Source organism: Ctenopharyngodon idella, chromosome 1 (genome assembly GCF_019924925.1).
Source record: "Ctenopharyngodon idella isolate HZGC_01 chromosome 1, HZGC01, whole genome shotgun sequence".
NCBI classification, from domain to species: domain Eukaryota; kingdom Metazoa; phylum Chordata; class Actinopteri; order Cypriniformes; family Xenocyprididae; genus Ctenopharyngodon; species Ctenopharyngodon idella.
The window spans coordinates 14,324,778-14,330,000 of NC_067220.1; the positions used below are offsets into that span (position 1 = coordinate 14,324,778).

At 37.7% G+C, this 5,223-nt stretch overlaps 1 long non-coding RNA gene across 2 annotated transcripts; it reads right to left on the reverse strand.

The window, feature by feature from the left end:
* Window positions 1-835: 835 nt before the first annotated feature.
* On the reverse strand, window positions 836-5,147 carry LOC127510885 (uncharacterized). 2 transcript variants are annotated; one of them, XR_007929830.1, is made up of 4 exons: window positions 5,003-5,147; window positions 4,168-4,255; window positions 2,127-2,290; window positions 836-1,992 (listed from the first exon to the last, which is right to left on the reverse strand). It is a non-coding gene; the product is annotated as an uncharacterized LOC127510885 (long non-coding RNA). The 2 variants fall into 2 exon arrangements; XR_007929864.1 differs by lacking the exon at window positions 5,003-5,147 and adding an exon at window positions 4,618-4,985.
* Between the last annotated feature and the right edge of the window lie 76 nt (window positions 5,148-5,223).

The window sequence follows — 5,223 nt, forward strand, 5'->3', positions numbered from 1 at the left end:
ATTAAAGAATAACATTAAAAATTCGGACCAACACACACACACACACACCCTTCCTGCAGTTTGGTAAATTTTATGTCCCCATGCAACAGTAGGCTACTTATTTTACATAAAATGCTTACTTTCATGCTACATGGTTTTCCATGCATAAATGTACCCAATTAACACAAATTCATAATGATTAGAAGCTATATGAATAGGCTAATAAAGGGGGAAAAAGCCCTTTGAAAGACTTGACATTTAGATTTTTAAATGTACATGTTTAGTGTACATACAGTATATTTACTTATTCTCTTTGACATAAAATACAATTTTTTGTGATCGGCTCTACTTGCCCACTAAAATCTTAAGCATATAAATCACATGACTTGCTAGAAGTAACATCATTTCCTTGGAGGAATGGCAAATTCCTTTTTAGAATACTTATTTAATAGTTTAAAGTAAACCATAACATGTCCACTCTGTTGTGTTAATTTATACCGAATATGAAAATGTTTATATATATATATATTACCACATTCAAGGTCCAGAAAAGTAGTAAAGACATCGTTAAAATAGTCAATGTGACTACAGTGGTTCAACCTTAATGTTATGAAGTGACGAGTAATGAGCTGACGTTCTGACGAAGAACCTGGAAGCTCTGCAATGTGTCTTCAACGTAAACAGCGTAGGAGACTGACAGGGTAGAGAAGAAATTGTTGAATAAAGTTGTTATTTTTGTTTTGTTTTTGTGCACAACAAAGTATTCTCGTCACTTCATAACATTAAGGTTGAACCACTGTAGTCACGTTGACTTTTTTAAAGATGTCTTTACTACTTTTCTGGACCTTGAGTTGGTAATTTCGTTGCTTTTTATGGGAGATAAAAAACCTCTCGGATTTCATCAAAAATATCTTAATTTGTGTTCTGAAGATGAACGAAGGTCTTACGGGTTTGGAACAACATGAGGGTGAGTAATTAATGACTGAAATTTCATTTTTGGGTTAACTAACTTTTTAATTATGTTGTTCTTTCCTAGCTAGTAATGGGCTTCATTAGCTTACAACCTTTTACATTGTAAAAAATGTAATGTAACAGGGTGGACAAATTTCCAAGAACACGTGGAATATAAGGATTCTTAGGTTATATAGCCTGAGCTTGACCAGTTTTTCTAAAAGACAGACACTGATGATAAGACTAAAACATGATAGTAATTGTAACTTTTTTCAACAAACCTGCTCACTCCCAAATCCACCAAAGTGTAGGAATAACCCAGTTACATTCTTAAATTTACAGCCAGAAACTCAAGCCTTTCAAATAATGAAGACCACTTGAAAGGGAAAGTGTCAAATTATCTTGTATAAAAACTTACCATCTTTTTTTAAAAGTAACACGGCATGTTTGTGAGATGGCAGATGACCTTGAGCTAAATGTTAATCATTGGTTACATTCATTATTGATTCAAACTAATTCAGCTAATTGTTGAGTGTTCAGGGTCTCTCTGTAAGAATCACAATGGTGCAACAGTCATATTGAGCATGAAGATCACCCACACTCTCACCTTAACACTCATGCCTACGCCAGCATGCGTCCAAAAGAGGATTCGCTATTCATCAACATCTCACTTATGCCGAGCGAAATCACAGAGAACCCACTCCAAAAGCCAATTAACCCGCACATTCATGCAATCAATGACAGCTATACAGATCCTACACCTTGGGCGAGAATGAAATCTGTAATGAAGTCTTACCCGGTCAAACACTCGCTGGCTGTTGTGTGTGTAATAGCCCATTTAACAGAGAATTGGTCCGGCTTAGTGTCAGTAAACTTTGACTTCAATCTCATTGTTCTCACATCATATTTGAACAACACCGTTATTCCACACTGAGTAGTGTGAGGTGGGATTTGGGAGGGATGAGTGAGGTTTAAATCTTTTAAAGAGTTTGATAGTCGCAGCACAAAATCAAACAAGCCAAGGCCCATCTTATTCCAGACATCGTTCGCAGAATAATGTTGCTGAGAAAGAGAAAGTGAGACAGAGATGAAAAGAGAACAATTATTGGTTGGCTGCCGGCAGAATCGGCAGATGCTCATCATGTCATATCCTGGCAACCATCATTTCATTTCTCAAAATGGCACAATATCATTACCTCTGTCCTCCTCTCTGATAGAAGCACACAAGCGCACTGATTTTAAGTAATAGATGTGTTTAGTGTGTAAGGTCAAGGAGGAAGAAAAGGAGTGGTATAGTCCGACACCCATCATCCTCCTGCTGTGACGTGCTGATTGATGAATGGAACACAAATCACTCCATCTGAGAGAAAGACAGAGTGAGAGAGACAGAGACATGTTGTAAACCAAAGAAAACCTACAAATCTTCCATTTTAAGATCTTAAAGACATAGTTGACTCAGAAATGAAAATTCTGTCACCATTACTCACTCACATGTCTTTCTAAACCGGTTTCCTCTTCTGTGGAACACATAAATATATTTCCAAAAACGTCTCAGAGTTTGCTTGTTTTTTCTAGTTTGTCCAAGTCAATGGTGTCCAGTGTTGTTATGGACCCCTCTCATACTTTCATCGTATGGACAAAAACAAGTTTGCACAGAAAGTAAGACATACAGGACTGACATGAGTGTGATTAAATGATGACAGAATTTTCTTTTTTTTGGGGGGGGGTGAACTATCCCTTTAAAGCTGTCTGTATTATTTATTATTCTCTCTGAAATACTTGTTTCTGATTGGTCAGTCAGGCAAATATTTGAAACTGTTGTCCAGGGAAGAGCTGTACTCTATAAATGACTGCTCATGTGGGAAAGCTATATGTTTTGCTCTTTTTTTTTTTTTTTTTTTGTCTCACTGTGGTCTCTAAACATGAGCTAATGAAATAATTCAATATTTCATGTCAATTTATTCATTTATTTAGTAAGTAGCCATGTGATAAGTGGTATAAGTATGTGCAGTCAGCAGGGCATACACGATACACCCCAACAAACCCCCCTGTTCACTCATTCAGGGTTTATTTTGTCTTAATGACCATCTGACGGTACATTATCCATTAGCTATTTTGTGCAAATCCAAATCCCAGCTGAGTTCCTTTGGAAAGAAATAACTCATTATTTCCATCAAAGAGTTCCTGCCTATCTGTATCTCTCTTAAAACTGTACTATCATCTCCACGCTGGCAGAGTTACAGTGTCAGTCATAAATGCTTATTTTACAGCTCCTCAAAATTACTTTCGCATTAAAGCTTCTTAATTATACACATCTCCATAGCCCAGATAATCATCTCCAGCAGCATGACGGATGATCAGAAGATTTAACAGACCGCTTGGAGGCGCTGTTGTTTGCTGAAATTCATCTAATGTCGAGAAACTGACGCCTGTGAGGAGTTTTCTAATGTGATGACAAATTCGTAAATTATAAAGGGCAAAAAGCAAACTCTCGTGTCATGATAGACGTTTCAGAAATATAGACGCTGTTTTTGAATATTTCAGTGTCTTGTTGTTGAGAGCTTCCTGTCAAAATGACTACTGAGAGCAAAACACTGTCGGTTGTTTACAATCGTCAACAAATCCGTAGATCAAATCAGTACAACATTATAATACGTATTATTTATTGAATTTGCCCTCGAGGTGACGATTAAAATACATAGTAAAACGCCACCGGTCTTGTCCCCGAAATCTCTCCTCTCACACGACAGACCAGTAGTTCGCTGTGCTTCCGCTAGAGGGTGCATAGTGCACGTGGAAGAGACGGACAGCGCAAGAGCTTTCAACTCATTGCCGACACGAAGAGAACTTGGTATCCGTGTGACAAGAGCTTAACACAGCACCCACACATTACCGTGTTAATAACAGAAGAAAAGAGAGTGGTGCATTCCGAAATGAGAGTTTGTTTCTTGATATCAAACAATCAGTTTAGCCTGTCGCAGTCATACAGCAGTCTAGAGAAGGAGATAAAACGGAAGGAAAGACGGAGAGATAAATCTTGTTACTGATATGAGGCTCGCTGGTAAACAATCGGATGACAAAATCTCATTAGCTGCAAACGGGTCCACCACAAGAAGCCACACTATATAAAATGTTACATTTTCGTTTAAAAACCTTTCTTTGCTGGAAACAGTGATGACATATATTTTGCAGGTCTGTGTCATTAAATTGTGTAGTTAATGCCAGTAGTATACCCACCAATTTGAACTGTTTGTTGCTGTAAAATGTACTGATGATAAAGCTGGTGGTATAATGGAAGACCACATCACTCAAAGTCGGTATGAAACTAGTAATAACAAAGACTGAGTTACTCACAATAACACAAAACATCATCAGGGTAACACACATGACGCCTAAATAATGCAAAACACTAACTATATAGCATTAAACACTAAATGTAGGCTACTAATAACAAACAAACTTGATGGTTCATGCAGGGAATTCTGGGAATGCTCTTTGTCCATCAATTATAAGGAGATTCATACTTTTTTACTTAAAAGCATATACTTTCAACAATATTGTAGGCTAATGTAAATAGGCATATACACAGGCTATACATTTTCCCCATATATGCATACACTATTCCTATACGGTTTTTTTTTTTTAACAATAGCCTATTTCACCCTAATAAGATGTAGCCTATTTTACCTTATACTGTAAGGTGACTTCCAGTAAACTCGTTTTTACTGAATATTTTTCATCCGTTTCCCCTATTGAAATTACTAGCATGTTTTTTCCAGAGATTCCTCCACATCCACGCGCTCTCAGCATGCGCGCGCGTGAACTGCATACTAAAGAGTACACTTTCCGTGCTTCAGATTCAAAACATTCACGTCATCATTATGAATTGATTCCTAAATAAGTATCACATTCATCATTTTGCCAAATACAGTCAAACACATACATTCAACTTATAATAAAACGCTAAATTGACAAATTAATGAATTGGTCAAGACTAGAAACTGACAGATAAAAACAACGGTAGAAGGATTTCAGAACGCCGTGAATCGTGTTGTCCCGTGCTAATATTTACCTTGAATGCGACTGTTTGACTTTAAACGGAGAATGAGAATTGATTCACATGTCTTATAAAGTGAGCTGGAGTGGGGATGTGAGGGCGCACTGAGGAGGGAGGGAGCGTCTGATTGACATTCCCACGGGCTAATCAGGTGACGCAGCGCTGGCAGTCCGGAGCGTCCATTGGCTGCTGGTGGCAAGAGCTCTGCGCAAAACAACGCACTGATGCTCACTCTC